Source organism: Natator depressus, chromosome 2 (genome assembly GCF_965152275.1).
Source record: "Natator depressus isolate rNatDep1 chromosome 2, rNatDep2.hap1, whole genome shotgun sequence".
Taxonomy (NCBI): domain Eukaryota; kingdom Metazoa; phylum Chordata; order Testudines; family Cheloniidae; genus Natator; species Natator depressus.
In genome coordinates this window covers 122,266,273-122,284,344 of record NC_134235.1, presented here as the reverse complement: position 1 = coordinate 122,284,344, position 18,072 = coordinate 122,266,273, and positions in this window count along the sequence as shown.

The following is an 18,072-nucleotide window of genomic DNA, read 5'->3' as shown; positions in this document are numbered from 1 at the left end:
AATTGCACATTAAGTTCTGATTTGACACTGAATATTCTATCTGAAAAATGTATTTTCTGCCTTAAAAATAAACATGACATTAAAGTGGCAAAAAATGGCCAGGATGCATATTCATATAAGAAACAAATACAAAGATTGAGCCATAGATGAAAACATTACATTTTTGCACTCATGAATTCAAGCTGTCATGATACTGGCTTTGTTTCCTAAGAGACTCTACTCTGAATGAAAGGTAAGTGAATGTCTCATTATTTAAATTAATGCAAGCTCTCTGGCAGCTAAGTTAGAACAAACAAACAACCAAAATATTTACTAAGGATTTTAATATGGAGAAAAGGTCAAAACAGATTTTCTAGTCACAAATAATATCTGACATATGATCCAGGAGACAATGACCTGTGAATGAGGATGGTGTAATCCTTCAGAGAAAAAGAAACTATTCTCTTATGTAATTTTCATAAGGACTATCATTATTTATTGGCTAATCTAATGTTTAGCATTGAAAAGTGCAGTCTTAACAAGGTCTTTGCTGCTTCTTTAGTCCACATTTGTATTATACCGTCAAGCACTGAATAATAAAAAGGGCTTGAAAAATCTAAGCCTTATGTTTCTCAAATGCTCACCCACACACCCCTCTGCTTTCTAACCATGGCAAATTAGCTTCAGCCTAACAACAACAAGCCTAGGTAATATTCCATCTTTTCCTGTCTTTCACATGGTGCTGATATGCTGTTTTGATCAGTATTCAGCAGAGCACAGTGATTGTGTGCAGTCATTATCTGGTGTGGGCTTTGACTGTTGACAGCAGTTAAAATAAATTTCATTGATTTATTAATGAATATGTTCATATGCATATTTTTGAAAATGGGAAGAAATAGATAAAATAAAAGGTACAAACATTTAGCTTGGTGTGTCACAAAATTATCTATAATAGGACAAAAATCATTTTTTTAAATTCAGAAATGTCAAGTTGTTAATGTCATTTTTTAAAAATTGGCTGGTGGTGCAAATGATTATTTCATCATGTCTTTCTTGCATATACATGAAAATTGTACCTAGCTTCTTCTGACCACATTTCAAAAGATAAAATTGCCCCCTAATGGAGAAAATCTCTCTTATGCAGATTACACATAGGCTATGCCACACTTGAGGACCCAGAGCTAGATTTCCAAAGACATTTAGGTGCCTAAAGATGCCGATAGGTGTCAAGTGGGGATTACCAAAGCAACTAAGCAGGTTGGGTGTCTCATTCCAGTTGACTGTCAAATGGAGTTATGTGCCTACCCTGTTCAGGCACTTTTGTAAATTACCAAGCTGCATCTTTAAGCACCTAACTAACTTTGAAAATCTGCCCCAAATCCTTTGGAGATCTAGGTCCAGAAAATAAGACTTGATTGGAAAACTTTAACGGAAATTCAATGTTACATGAACATTGTGCTGGCCCTCTTCACAGATATTAATTTCACCCAAATGAATGAACTGAAGAATCCATACAACAACTGATTTGGCACTTGGAAACTTCTGGAATTTGAGCATTCTGGTATGAGCATAATAGATAGTGTTCTCTTTTTTCAAGTGACTTGAAATTTGAATATCATGAGTGAAATTGTGGCTCCACTGAAGCCTTTTCAATGTATACTGCTGTTGTGATCCACTTACAAAACAAGATACATTCGCTCTGCTTAGATATTGCAAAATACATTTGATTCAGTATGATCTTGGTTTAGAACTCTTGACATAGACATAAGCAAAGAAATTTAAGGCTCAGGATTAAAGATTGGAGTTTCAAAGTCATTTTAGCAAAAGAGACAGAAAGAGATTTTGTAATACCGCTGAGGAATATTTGCACTGTTAGTTTTTGTTTACCACTAACTAAAGATGCTAGAATAGGTGTTTCAATCATTAAAGTATCAGTTGGAGAAGGTACCAATAACATTACAAATATATCTTGATGTTCAATATGACTTGCTTTCCAAATTTATGATAGCACAGGCCTGAATGATTACCCATCTCAAGTAGCAAGATGTGTTACAAGCAGGTTAACTAATTTTTGGTTTCATCCACTGCACACTGGCAAAATGTGTTAAGGTCAAATGTCTCTCTTAAGGCTATATTTAAAATTGTTTTTTATATGATGCACTGGGTCTTTAAAGTGCAACTATAAATGTGTACACTTGGAGTTGGGTTGCATGTGCTAGGAGAGGAACACAAGTGGCAAATTGAACACAAGAGCATAAAATAGCTGTTAAAATCAGAAGTCAAGGTCTCAGTCTGTGCATTAGTGGTCCTGCACAAGTTCTGCTTCACCCCTTAACATGCAGTTTTAAATGGTGCTGCAGACCATGAAGATGGTCCCTCCCACAATGGGATGGGGAAACATTCTTCAAAGGCAGAACTCCCTGCTCCCCGATCATGCAGACATGGATGGGAGCAAAGGGGGACCCTTAGTGTTTTTAGTACCTTGTTCTTATACCTGATCTACTGCTACTTTCTCTCTTACAGGAAAATTTAAAAAATAAACTACAATAAAAAAAATCTGCACTCCTTTGCCCTGTGCTGATACCAACTGCAGCCTTGCTGGATCTCTGCCCTGTCCTCTTTCCTGTTGTTGAACTTCACAGCTGTCTTCCAGTAAGGTAAATAAAGCCGATGCATGCTTTTTACTCAGTCTTTCTTTTAGACAGAACTTCAGTATTTGGCCCATTGGGCCAGATCCAACACCCCATAGAATCAGTGGAAAGACTCCCTTAGAATTTAATTGGCATTGAGTCAGGCCCATGATGTTTAAAAGTCATGTTTGAACCTTATGCCAAATGTGAAAATATGAATATATTAAATGAGCACATGCTTCGACAACGTAGGTATGCATTAATCTCCTCTTGAAAAAAATATGCTATTGTCAAACTTTTTAATATACTACCATCTCCTAGGGGATTATTTTAGTTTATTCTACAATATGTCCTTCAAAAGAAATACTGAAAGGTGTCTTTCCACCTCCTACATCTTGCTTTAATACCTCAAAATAGCTTATTGCTGTCAGCGATTTTAAAACCTAAATCCTTATTTGTTTGTGAAACTCTGTATACAGTTATACTGGAAAGGAATTAAATGATGCAACATCTGTGGAAAAGCTATGAACTACAAGGGGAACATAGCTAATATTCTTATAGGCATAGAAGATAGACTAACAACCACATCATGCTGTTTCCTGTGGAATTGCAGTTTAGCTCAGATGGAACACTAAGCACTCACACAACTGTTGACAATATACTGTGCCTGCAAGGGTGAAATTTACTCCTATTAGAGGGCCTGCATGTAGTCTGTGCACCATGTAAGTTCTCAAAATAGGCCGCAAGTGATGCACAATCCTGGTGTATCACTCTGAGTTTCATCTATTGGTAAGTACTTGCTCACATGAGCAGTCATGTTGATTCCATTGGCTCCAACAGGAGTATTCACATGGGTAAGTGTTCTGTACCATAAGTAAGAGTTTCTTAAAGGGCTAAATGTTGTCCTCTTTCATTTTTACATTTGTATTATATGGTGCATTAAGTCCTTCTGAATTGCTAAGACTTATACATTGATGTTTCAGAAGCCAGACTATTGGATGTGGAAAAATAGCGTAGCAATTGCGGGCTCTCAATCCTGCACGCACACATTTAGCTAAGCCACTGTGGTGGGGGAGGGGCTTCTAAAGGCACAGATATCTTGTAGTTAACAACTAAAGTATCTTTATTTCAATCCTATATTGCCCTAATACAACAGCAATCAGCGCCTGGTGCTGAGTACAACCTGCCGCCCCTATAGTTCAGCCCCACCTTTGTCTCTGTAGACACTCCCACATCCTTACATAACAGCAGCAACTGCTCCACACAGCCAATGGTCCTAATGTTTCTCATACCTTAGGATCACAATAATAGGATCACACTCTCCCTGTGACCCCACCTGCCATTTAGCAATATGGGAGAGGCATAGGGGTCACAATCCTCTGTCACCTGTCTGTGAACCTCCATTCTAGGCCATGTATCCACTGGGAAACCACCATTTCCTTCTCTACTGCGGCATATGTAGTATCCCAGCCTCCTTAAAATCTTGTAAGTGTAAGCAGGGGAATAGTCCCGCTCTTGTGGGAAACTTTCCTGGCTTCTGCACTACCCCGGTGAAGTGGGCTAGCGAAAGGATCTGAGTCCTCGCTCCCACTTCCTTTACCCAGTGGCCTCCCTGCCCTTGAGGGCTCCCCTTCCACTCTCCTGTCTGGCAGAGTCCTTATCATAACCCCAACAAGGCTGGGCCCAGGATTCCTGGGGGCTCGACCCCCAACCCTGCTGTGGTCACCTAGGACAGGGGCTAGGGTGTCCCCACTCTGGAGTACTCTGTCTGCACTGGGCACTTCTCTGACCCACTGACCATTACATACAAGTTAAAACAAATGCAAGTTATTTAATCAACAATTACATTTAAGAAGAATAAGGAAAAATGGGAAAGGTTAAAGGAAACACATCAACACGCTCCGCGGCAGGGAACATCACAAACAGTGTCTCTGGAATGTCCGGGCAGTTCACAGTCTGTTCCTTGTAAGTCCCCGGCCTTCTTCTCAGGCCCTGGCTGTGCTGCAGGGATGCTGTGGGTTGGACACTTGCTCTGGTGGTGGCCACACACTCTCAGGCTCTAAGTGGTAGGACCCTTCTTCCCAGTATCGCCCCGCCCTGTCGGGGTTATGATCCAAGCCTGGCCTGCAGAGCCCCTTGGCTGAGGCGTCTCCCTGTGCTGGGCCTGCTGCCCAGGGTCCCCCTCGGTCTCCCCAGCTGCTTACCACACCCAGCTCCAGCCCCAGCTGCACCACTCTGTCTCTGCACTGCTGCTCTGCCTCCAGCTTCCTGGGCTGCTTCTTTGGCCCCTCTGGCTCTGGTTGCTGCAGCTCTGCTCTCAGGACAGGTCTGCTCTGCAGGCTGCTTCTGTGACTCTGCTCCCAGCACTAACCTGCTTCCTGGGCTGTTTTTTCTGGCCCCTCTGGCTCTGGTTGCTGCAAGTCTGCTCTCTCTGGGCTGTGCCTCTGGCTTTGGGGCTGCAGCTCTGCTCCCAGGACAGGGTCTGCTCTCACTGGATCTGGCACAGCTCAGCTTGGGCCCCTGCTTTCTCCTTAGCTCAGCCCCACTCTGTCTGACCCAGGCAAATCCAGCTCACACAGAGGATGAGACCTCCTGACTCCTTGATCAGCCTGCCCACTCTGTCATTCAGGCTGGCCTGTAGCATTGGCCTCTCCCCATTGTTCCTGGGGGCTGTCAGTCTCAGGGTCCTAATTTCCCATAGACCCTTCCCCTTTTAGTACTGGGAGCTAGCCAACCAAAACACCCCACTGAATGTTAGTAAGGGGGCAACAGTCCCCTTACATAAGGTTTCCTAGGCTTTTCAAATACTCTGCAAATTCAGATTAAGCTTAAGTACTTTATTGACCATCAATCACCCACTTGCAGCTCCTGGCTTTTTCTTGGAGGTCTCCTTTCCAATTACCAACTATTCTCATTCCGTTTACGTTATAAGAGCTGAGGAGGTATGGCTGCAGGCAATGGCGGTTTTCTATTGATGTCTGTGAGTAACAATGCCTTTATAGTTTATATTGCCTCATATGTGACCAGGGATAGGAGAGGTTTTAGCAGGGATTTACATTAATAAAATGAAAGCTTTAGGATATCACTTCAAAGGGAAATATGAATAAAAGCATATCCTCTCTTAGTTGCATTGGTAGCGGAATATTAACACCATTGAAGTAGAAATATTGTAGCTGGAGGCTCAGGATTGCATCTGGTGATGGTGAAAAAATAATTTGTAGGCCGTGTCAGAAATGGCTGTAGCCATTTAAAATTAAAAGATACCAAGTGTAGCGGGGTGGCTACCCTGCTCCTAAAATAGAAGGGGTTAAAAGCAGCCCTGGAGAGGGCTGTGGCTGGGGATGGCTGATTGGGGCATGGCCCAGCTGCGGCTGCTTCCCCAATCAGGCCCCAGCTGGCCTGTATAAAGAGGCTGTGAGCCAAAGGCCCAAGGAGTCTTTCTCCAGGGTGGGAGAGAGCAGGGCTTGCCTGCCAGGGTACTGAGCGTGGTGCAGTGCTGGGGAAGGAGCAGGCTGAGTGGGGGTGCTTCAGGCTGGCAACTCCTCAGGCTGTAGGGCCTGGTCCAAGGCCCATAGAGGTACTGGGAGGCAGAGGAAGGCAACAGGTCCAAACCCCATTGCCTATGATGAGTGCTCTTTACACTGCAGTCTGCCCTGGGAGCGGGGGCTTGGTGATGACTTGCAGTAGCCCAGACTGAGGCAAGGGGGGGATAGTGGGTTGGGGTTCCCCAGGAAGGGGAGACCCAGAGGCAGAGTGTGGGGGGTACTGCCAGGGGGCAGAACCCCAGAGAAAGGGGCATGGGGTCTGTGAGGGACATGGGGGGCCAGAGCTGTATGGATCATCGGCCTGCAGAGGGCGCTCCAGGCTGGAAAAGAGCTAATTCCCAATGACCAGCAGGAGGTGCTGCAGGGGTGAGTATGCTCCTTTACACCGAGGAAGGAGTGACTTCTTGTTGGAGCAATGAATTCACAGAATATATATATATTCCACCTGCTTATTTAAAGTACCCCAACTCTTCTGTGATTTCTCAACAATATCATTGCATTACTAGCACCCTGCTGTTGTCACCCCTGTGAAATGCTCAGTATGATTTTACTTCTGGTAGTGCAGTCGATTTTTTTCCCTGTTTCTGTTACTTTTTTTTATTTTAAAAACATACCATAAATAATTCAATAACGCAGCTAAGTGAGAAACTTGTGAGAATTTTCAAGATTTGAGACAGTTTCGCCATCTCATATTGGTACAACATGTAAAATTCTGAATAATTTTAATGAAGCAGTTATACCCTCCCCCCCCCCCAAAGTTAATTGCAATGTTTTGTTTTTATAACTTCGATTTTTTTTTCCCCACTTTTGACCTTCTTAATTGTTCTAAGTCAGGGATCGGCAACCTTTGGCCCACGGCCCGCCAGGGGGCTTATCCTGGTGGGCCGCATGCTAAAGGTTGCTGATCCGTGTTTCTAACTCTTTAAAATAAATCAACTAAAATTTCAGAACAAAAAGTTGAAATGTGTTGTTGCAAAAATATCAAAATGGGACTTAAAAAAAAAGAATCTGGAGATTAGTCAGAATTGACCTTTTCCCCTGAACAGTTCCAGTTTTGTCAGAAAATTCCCAACTAGTTCTAGTCAATAACCAAACATATTAAAGAGGAAAAAAATAAGGTCACATTACTAAGCAATACTAGACAGACCAATGTAACATTACTAATCAATATTAGAAAGAAATAACAAATATATTCATCATTGTGGGCCAGCTTTTGCAAACTTTATTCATGCTAAGTAGACCCATTAATTTCAGTGACACTACTCAGGTAATAACCTGCTCAAGGAGTGACAAAACTTGTGCACAGTAAAATGGACTATCACATGGACATTATTCACAGATTTTGGTTAGATATTAGGGGGAAAAAAAAACTTTGAAGGGTAGTTCAGCTCTGGAATAGGTTTCCCTGGGAGATTTTGGAATTCCCTTATTGGAGGTTTTTAAGAACAGGTTAGACAAACGCCTGCCTCAGGAAGGGAGGGGGGCCTGGACTTGATGATCTCTCAAGATCCCTTCTAGCCCTACATTTCAATGATTCAATAGGGACATCCAGTTAACAAGTAATTAGTGAAAATAATTTTGAATGTGGAGCATTTGGTTTAAGGGGAGGAAAACTAGTGGCTGTTTTGTGCACATTGATTTCTTCATGTTCCAAACAGTTGTGTGTTTTATCACATATCCTCCAAATACATAAGGCAAAGTCCTTTCAGTTTTTTAGATTTCTTATTCAATGGCAGGTTTAGAAGCTTAGTCAACCCAGTATTGCCAAACCCAAGCATTCTGAAACTGAGCACCAGACAACAAAAATAATAAGAGAGACTTGTGGAGAAGGCTGTTAGACCTCACTCTGTTCTAGGTCAGAGAGACTCCCCTGTACATTGGCCCCAACTGACAAGAAGCACCCCTCTGAGCATGATCTTGGGAGAGGAGCCTACAGCTTCTAAGTCTAAGGACTCGTTATCCAGAGCTTTGCATGAAAGCAAAGGACATGCTCATGGTTACAAGGAAACCTAGGTTTGTTCCTAAAATAAGAGGTCCCCCATGCAGGTCAGGAGAGCCTTTCACATGAAGATCCTAAGGACTCAAGACCATTTAAGACTCCCAAACAGGAAGGTAAAGCACAAAATAAAAAGGATCCATCATTCGGTTTGCGACTCAATCTCCTAAACATAAAGACAGGCATCCGCCAGCTCCATCTAAGAGTTTGGGATCTGACTCTTCAGCAGTACCAGCCCGTCCTTCGAAGGACCAGCCAACCAAAATATTGCTGGACACATCAGAACATTGGTCATGAGTGCTGGGACACCCTGAACACTGGGACGTGGGGACACTTATTCAGTTCTTCCATGGAAAGATAAAATATGTTCTGCCACCTATATGTACTTTTTCCTGTGTCACATTTTGGGAATAAAAATGGATTTTTATGGGGAGCTAATATTAACCTGCTTATCTAAGGGCTTTAGAACATCATATCCAGAATGGTGATTTCTTGCACTATGTGAACTGAAAAATGTTTACATTTAAATAATGTCTTGAAAAAGCCAGTTAGAGGGGCCAAACGGAAGACAAACTGGAAGAAACTCAGTAAATGCCAGAAGCTAGAAAAATCAAATATTCTTAACAGCCTGAAGCTATATTATCTCAAACTGCTATCAGGTCTCACATGATAATCATGATTGGATCATGGGAACCAGCTAGTGTTTGTGATTCAGTAAGTGACATTCTACTGTAGTGTGCAGGGCTTAAGTCACAACATACACCAACAATTATAGGAAGACACTGGCCTGCCAGAGATGTCATCTTTCACATTACATGTAACATCAGGATTCAGACCACTCATCAGCATCTAAAATCTCATAGCAGTTTTTGTAAAAATAGGTTTATTTACATAGTCAAAAATCTAACTTGGATAATTACTTTCTGCTAACCCTAAATTCATCCTATATCTATTTATAGATCATTTATTTTTTTAACCTGCTCTGAACTGTTTCTGACATTTCACCACAGTGAAATTATATTCATTTGTGCTTTTCAGTGATGAGAGAATTCTTTTTTGCAGTATAGAATATGAGGGCCATTTTGTGTCTCATTTTTCTGAGACTACGATAGAAATTGTACCTATATAAGTGAGAGAAGAATTTGGAATATGGTTTCTCTAAGCGGTTAGTAGCATTTGGAAGGTGTTTGGGGCTCCATATGTGTACAAAACCAGGATAAATATAATCAATTGATATTTACCCCCCAGAACAGCACCTTAAACGAGTCATGTTAATCCAATCTCATTTAAACTCACATGCAACAGGCCTGATTTATTGTGGGGACGTCAATACAAATTTGAATCCCCAATTAAACTGCCTCTGCACACCAACAGAGATAGCGTTCCTGTTCTCAAGGAACAGTTCTCTGACAGTTCTCTTCTTTCATGTCTGTTCCCAGATTATTGATGGTTGGTGATGCTTAAAGCCCCAGAGCAGGAAAGCTGTTAAGCTTATGCTTAACTTTAAGTGTGTGCTTAACTACTTTGCTGGAGGAGAGCCTTCAAAAAACCTGCATATTCACTAGTCTCATTGTAAGTTACATAGTTTTTAATTTCCATGTTATTTATGGATGAATGCACAACTCACTTACGAGACCTATAATATCACATCATATATCAACGTATTTCTGGACTGGTGAAATAACCCCTTCACTACTTATATATAACCATAACACATGCATAAATGAAGGATTCCCAGATATCTGTTCAAAACCAGTAATTTAAAATTCTCATACAAGAGTACACAGAAGATTTAAAAATATATATAATAGTACTAATGCAACTCCCTTTGATTCCCAAAGTCTTAGATACATGATATCCTGAAACAACATTTTAAAAGATAATTGTCACATCAACATCTTCTCCTAGAATGAGCATTAAAGGAATACCAAATGAATATAATAAAATTAAGATTCAGAACACAGAGTCTCCCAGATAAAACCAAAGTTAGATCTTTACCACAATGAAAAGTGATTTGTATTTTACAGTAAGATTCTTTAAATTACACCATACATGAAACAAAACGTTTCTATATAAAAGTTAGCAAGACGGAATACTTATTGAAGCAATGAGAAATAACATTCAGAGTGAATCCACAGACTATCACTAAATCGATATAAACTTTGCTGACTAATACAAACAAGGGTATACCTCAGAAATAATTAAAAATAGAGATGAGGAAAATTCAGAGTTTCCATCCCATGGGAAATTCTCATACTTCATCTGTAGTATGGTTTCGTTTTGGTTTGCTGAATTGACTCAGAATGCTTTACTTCATGTCAGTTCCCATTCAGTTGTATTTTTCGCCAATGTGTCACATTATCTCATAGGAGCTGTAATTCAGCAGCCTGATGCCCCCTTTGTCTCCTATACACCAAGCTCCTCGGGCTGAACAACAGCTCCCATGATGCACCCAGGGTCATGTGACTCAGATGAGCACACCACCACTTGGTCAGAGGAAAATCCACATTGCATTATTGGAGACATAGTTCTCCAGGGAGTCTGGCAATGGGGGCCCAAATTACAACTCCCATAAGAGAGTATACCAATAGGGAAATCCAATATAACGTTCTCTTAAAATGACTTAAAAGTAAACTTTTCGTGGAAGTTCAACAAAAGAAAATATTCTAATTCAAGGCTGTAGTGACTAGAAATGAAATGTCGATTTTGATTTTTCCATTGGAAAAATCAAATTTTCAGGAAACTTGAAATTTTCCTGAAGGAAACTTGAAATTTTGCAACTGCATTTTGTGTCAAAATCATTCTGATGGGAAATTCCCATCCAGCAATAATTTTAAAAAAAACATTCTAGCTTATATGAAATAACTCAAACTAGAGGAACAGTTAGAGGGCAGTTGTGGCCTTTAAGGGAGTTGGGCTTAGGCTCCAAATGTGACTAATCAGTTGTCCTCCAGCTTATGCTGTGATGCCAGGTGGTATCTGGAAGATCACCAGGTTCTCACAAAAAAACAGAAGGTTGGCTGCAAAGGAAGATATGTGGGGAGTACATAGACTCCTGCAGGAGTTCCTGGATCAAGGGAAGTTCATATGCAGTTCCCAGGTATGAGGCCTGTAGTGTGCAATGCTGTAGGGAGCAGGCTAGGAAGCAGTTTAAGAGCTTGAAGGAGTAGGTAGGCTCCCAAAGATGACCCTGAGTCAGGGAGAAAGGACATAATTAGCATGTTAAACTTACTTTAAACAGTTTATTTCTCCTGAGGAACTTAAACCATAGCCCTGAAGAAAAGGGAATGAAATCCTGTGGCTGGTCAGTATTCTTTGGTGTACTGGTCTATGTTAGCCCCCTGCCTTACAAACAGCATCCTCATTTAAGAAAATGTTTCTTTAGCAAAGGTCTCCTGTGAGCATGCATCCTCACTCTTAGCATGCCCCATTGTTCCTGGATCTGGCATTGCAAGGGGTTCTTGACTTTGGAAACCCACTATCAGGATCTCCCACAATGCAATGGGCCTTTCTCAGCCTGCATCTTCTCTTGACTCTTCATCTCAGTGTTCAATGACTTAGCCTTCCAGCTAAGTCATATAAATTCTACACCCCTTCTGAGGAGCATCAACAAGATGAAATAAAGTCCAAATAAACCTTCAAACTAATAGCCCTTTTGGCTTTCAGGATTTTCCTCTCAGGCTTCAGTATAGTTCCTTGTTGCCTCTACTTCAGGGCTTCTCTCAAGGAGCTCACACCTTTTTCTATATTGTTATTGTTACCTATCTGGTCTCAAAGCTTCTCTTTGCCAGAGAGACCTATCTCTTCTGTAGTCTCTCCCCAGCTGAGCCCCCTTAGTCTACTTATACAGCCTAACTCTACCTCTACTCTACCAGGAGGTAGAGTAATTAGTTAATCATGCATCCCACCAGGTTTGGAGCACAACTAATTGGAGTTCTTTCCATTGCTTTGCAGGTGATGGGGGTTAACATACCGACATATGTGTAATGAAATCTGAAACATGGCTGTCATGAAACCCTTATGTACTAGTGATGAAAACAAAGAGAAATTCACATCTGCATCTGAATCTCCCCAGATTTGGAGGAGTGATTTCTGATCTGTTGCTCTGCCTGCAAAAATGAGAGATTGTCAAGGTTTTATCAGATGATACAGGATTTTTACAGATTTCTAGAATTGTTTGCGTTCTCACATGTGCAGTAGTTGCCATCTTTGCTCTGCAGGTAACAGTGATTCTACAAGTGCAACATATGTTTCCACATGTTGAAATGCATGGACCTTGCATCATGCACTTTCATTTAATTCCAAATTGGGAATGTAAAGCACTATAAATACGCCTATTTAAATTAGAGACGGGTCCGAGCTATAGATCTTCTTCACTATTTCACTTTTGTGTTTGTGGGTAATAAGGCTAAAACTGATTATGCAGATGGCTGATTATCCAGATTGGATCGAGCTACCCAGTCCAGATCCATTTCCAAACTTTCTAGTTATTTAGATCCAAAGTTTTGGTTTCGGCTCCTATTTAATTTCAAATAACACAGACAATATAAATGACCCAGCATGTAAAGCTTGCTGGAATAGTATTCCACAGATAAAAGATTTTACACTTTTAGGCTTTTCTTGTGGACCATTACTGATCTTTTCAAATGTATTTGTTGTTTCTAAGTATTCATCAACTAGTTTGGATGAATCATTTTCAGACTATAGATGGACTGCAAATAGAATGGATTGACTATCAACTATGTGTGACTGGTTAGCTGGTAAAATTTCTACTCCTGATTGGTTCACTGATTTTTTTTTTTTTTAATAAAGAACAGTGCAATTCTAGTATCAATTCGTGACGCTTTCAGAATTCACAGATGTTTCATGAAAATGTTCAGCTGTCCAAACTGTCATGAATAATTACAGGTATGGCCCATGAAGAACAGTGCATTGAAGTCAACTGGTATATTCACTAATATATTTGAAAACCAGTTTTTGTTTTCTTTATTCAACCAGATTTACTTGATAGTTAATGCACACTGCAGTGGACCTAATAAAGTTTAAACTGAAATTGTTATGTTGTATGATGAAATAAAGTACATCTTTATTAGAAAAGAGCAAAAAATTTGTGGAATTAAACTTTGCCTTATTGAATTAGATATATTGTCTTTTATATCAGGTACTTCGTGTACTATCTGGTAGATAGTGGACCAATCAATTTCTTACAATGTTAAATAAATCTCCTAGTAAAACATACTGTATTAATATTAAATCAAATATGTTTAAGCAATCAAACTCTACACTGAAAAATACAGGTAGTTAAAAGCATAGTTTTTTCCAAGCCTTTATTTAAATTTTCTTCAGTATGAATTTGAGGTATGTATAGACTTGTGATAGGCAGAATTATTCCTTTGACAGCTTTCTCTTATAAGTTTTTTCTCTATTAGAAAGTCATTTAAGAGGGGTTTATCAAATCTGATACTGAAATTGCTGAATGGTGGTGCACTTGATGCTGCACGTTCTTTTCAGCTCTTTTAATTATGGATGCAGAGGCATTGTTAGTGAAGGAATATTGAGAGTCAAGTATTTATGTGATGACTAGTGAATTGTTCAAACGTCTGTATATTCTAACACTTAATGAAATGCAACTTTCTATTATATATTCATGGCAATCTTTGCTTTTTACTGTCACTGACAATTTTCTTTGTTTAATCTGTATAATATATTGCTTAGGATTTATGTCTTTTTAAGCAGCCAACATCAAAACTGTTAACAGCCCCACTTTTTTGCTGTCAGGTGTGTTTTCAAGTGTCTTACTCTCATTGGTTGTATTTAACTGAGGCGTTGTCTGTAATTTTTACATTATTTTTCTTGTTTGTTTCCCAGTCCTCTGGTCTCAAAATTAGTCTTTGCGAGGTGCTCACATGCTATGATTATGGAGGCTCTGTAGATAGACCTAGCCTATCATAATTTCTGTAACCTGACATTCTGGATGTAATCGTGCATCCCTTACTGGCATGAGATAGCACATCAAGCTGCACCTAATATCATTCCACTAGCCCCTTTGATTGTATTTCTGCAACTTTAAGAAGAGATCATGCCATGTAGAATGGGTGAACACACTCCTGACCTGACATTTCCACCACAGACACCTAAATATGTAGTAGTCCTGAAGAGTCTTCCAAGGGCTTGAGTGAGGGGCAGTATGCAACACATTTCTTCCTTTCACACTTCTCATCCATTACCAATGGCTTTTCCTCCCCTTTACAAATACAAATGGAGGAGAGCTATCTAACTCCCAGTTCTTCCTCAGACAAAATACACACTGACTTCAGTGGGAATTTTTGCTTCTAAAAGTGTTCCAAACAGAACTTAGCCCAGCAAGTCTATGGATGAAATCCTAGCCTCATTGTAGTCAATACCAATGCCCCTGAAGGCACTGATTTCAATGGGGCAGGATTTCATTCTATGTACTATACCAGCTGCTCCATGTGAGGAATTTGTGCACAAATCTGGTCCCCATTAACAAAGTTCCCACAATATAGACAACAATGTAACTTTAAACATAACCGTCCAGTCCAGTTCTCTAAGAATACTCTCATTTGTGTTGAAAACCATTTATAGTCAGGGATGGTCTAGATTTACATGGTCCTTCCACAGCACAGTAGATGGGACTAGATGACCTTTTGAGTTATCTTCCAGCCCTACATTTCTATGATTCTGTATCATTTTCCTTTTCGGATTGTTTCTGCGGTGATCAAGAGCTGGGGTGGAAATACATTAGGAGGAAGGCGAGTACTGAAATAAAATACAGCTTTGTTACTTCAAAGGATTATTAAGAGCCATTTGTAAAGTTTTTTTTGTTTGCATTTATGATATTTAGGTGTGATTAAAGTTTTCCCTGTGTAAAATGTTCTTCCTGAGACTCTACCTGGGTAAATGGCAGATAGTGGTTTTTATCAGGATGGAATGAGAAGGTATCCATCACGTTGTTCAGAACACCTCCTGTGTTTTAACCTTGTCCTTTCAATGAACCAAGAAGTGGAATTACCCAGCAAAACATCCACCCAATTGTTTCTCATTACAATGTATAAATGCCCCAAAGTTTAGACCAAATAAGTTCAAACAGACCATTGCTTTATTTACTTATCTATATTTTATTGTCACATCCCTGCACCTTAAAATAATAATAAAGTACTGCACTGCTGGTACAGCATCATTATTAGGGTAAAGAGGAAAATACAGACTTACAATGAGCGTAGTCAAACACCACCAAAATTACAGAGAATGTCAAACATTCTAATATGTTGTATTTTTAGATACACAGCACCTGCCTGAGAACTGGTAACATGGTTGTCAACAGAGCTGAGTGAATAATGGAATTTTAGTTCTCCGGCCATTCTTCATCTTTTATTTTTAAATTGGGGTTGAACCAAAAATGAAGTTTTTCAAAAATTTTGGTGCATGGAAATCTTTTTCCAGAAAAGTTTCTTAATTGTAAGCATTTTAAAATATATTTAAAAGGAATTTCAAAATAAAAAGCCATTTAAAACAATTCAGCAAAATCAACACAGATTGATTAAATGTTTCAGTGTCACTAACTCGGCATATTTTGCCAAAAAAAGTTTTGATACAAAAATATGTGCCCAGCTGTAGCTGTTAAGTAGTTGCTGATACTACAAGACAGGGGTGGGCAAACTTTTTGGCCCGAGGGCCACATCAGAATTGTGCAACTGTATGGAGGGCCGGGTAGGGAAGGCTGTGCCCCCCAAACAGCCTGGGCCCCGCCCTGTTCCAAGCCTTCCCACTTCCCAACCCCCTCAGAATCCCCGACCCAGCCAGCCTCCCCCGCTCCTTGATCCCTGACCACCCGCTCCCAGTCCCCTGACTGCCCCTGGGATCTCCTGCTCCCCACCCCCTTACCGTACCGGAGCCTGCTGCGCTGCACGGCAGGAGCAGTGGGCCAGAGTGCTGGTGGCGCAGTGCGCTGAGGCTGCTGGGGAGGGGCCGGGGCGAGCCCCACCAGCCGGGAGCTTAGGGGCTGGGCAGTATGGTCCCACGGGCTGTAGTTTCCCCCTTCTACTATAAGAGCAAGATTACAAGATACCTAGAGAGTCGGAGGCAACAAGAGTCTCCAACAACTGATAACTTAGGAGCAATACCTCCCAGCTCTCCAGCTAGATTTCTCATCAGGGGACATTTGTTTGAGGGCAAATCCCTCAGGTTATTCCATCCAAATGTATCAGGGCACAGGTCAAAACAGCTAGTTTAAATTCAGCCTGCTAAAGGTAGGTTGTGTTTCAATCCTTTATCAGCCTGTCTCCAGCACAATGCATCACTTTGTCTAATTAAGACCTCTACAGATTTTGTTTTTTAACGTTGTCTTATTGTGCAGTATTAGCAATACTTAGTATGCTGACCTACAGAAGAATTTAGCATGTTTGTTTGTTTAATCCTTTTCTAGGATGTTTATCAAAAGGTATGTTAGCAACATAATAAAAACTAAAACACAAAATGTTACAACTGGACAGAAAAGAAGCAACTAGCCCAAACATGCAGCCAGGTGGAATCCAGACAGTGTTCAGGATAAAGCCTGGAACTTCTTAGGGCATGTATTGCTGTAGTTGTATCCGTCCAAATATATTAGAGAGACAAGGTGGGTGAGGTAATATCTTTTATTGGACCAGCTTCTGTTGGTGAGAGAGACAAGCTTTTGAGCTGGTCCAATGAAAGATATTACCTTACCTACTTTGTCAGTATCTTAAGGCAAGCCACCCTAATGAAAACAGGATCCGTTCCCAGCTGGTACACAGGACAAGGGATAAAAAAAGGAACAGCAAAAGCAAAATACATGTTGTGATGATGTGGGAATCTGTCTATACAATATATGAATTGTAAATTTTATGTATCTGTCGGGTTGCAAACTCCATTTTGAATCTGCAGCTTTTTGATTTCTCTATTGCTTGTTTGCCTCCATGTTGGAATGAAGGCACTTAGATTCAGAACTGACAATGAGGGTCTCAGACTTTAAGTGTCCGATCACTGGAAATTGTTCACTCTAACCAAAATATTTGCTCTGTAGTATCTTATTGATGAGCAGATGGGTGTCAAGATAAACTCTTTATTATGAATAAAACTATGGAGGTAACAAACTTTCTACGGCTCAGTGTAACTGCAACATGTGACTTCCCTGTACTGGGCTGTTTTGTGTCAACCACAGCAGAATATATCAGGGAAACCAAAGACTGCCTACAGCATGTAAGGAAGCATGGCATTTCTACACTTCCTGAAGGACTTACTCTATAGCACATCTTCCCTTTTTTGTAGATCTCTTTGCTGAACTGAAACATTATTAAATTAAACTAACAAACTGCAACAAATACTACGATTGACTTAACAACACTTAAGTTGTTTTAAAGCAATCTGGACATGAATTGATCAGGCTCCTTAGGGCATTTCAGCACTCTTCACAACCTGCTGCATTCCACACCCTCATTAGGCAATTCTTTGTAACAGACTGTTCAATTTCATGGTCAGTAACAGGATCCGTTTGTGAATTGTTTTCACGTTGTACATCAGCTCATTCTTCACTTTTCTTACGTGTTCAGTATTGCCTGAATCTTTGATTCATCAGACAAGGTTCTTTTGGTCAATCTCTCTCCCAAGTATGTTACTTCCACTGTCTGAAATTGACATTGACCTTATTCGATGTAAGGTTATCAGCTCTCATAATTTCCATTACTCTCCTCAGTTCTTGATATTTAATGGCACTGCTGACAAATTATTATGTCATCAATGTATGCTTTCATGCCTGCTAGACCCTTTAGCATCCGGCTCACTGTAGGGTGATATACTGCTGGAGCTGAACATATTCCAAAAGGTAGTCATAGGAAGCAATATCAGTCAAATGATGTGTTGTAAATGTAGATCTTGGATTCTG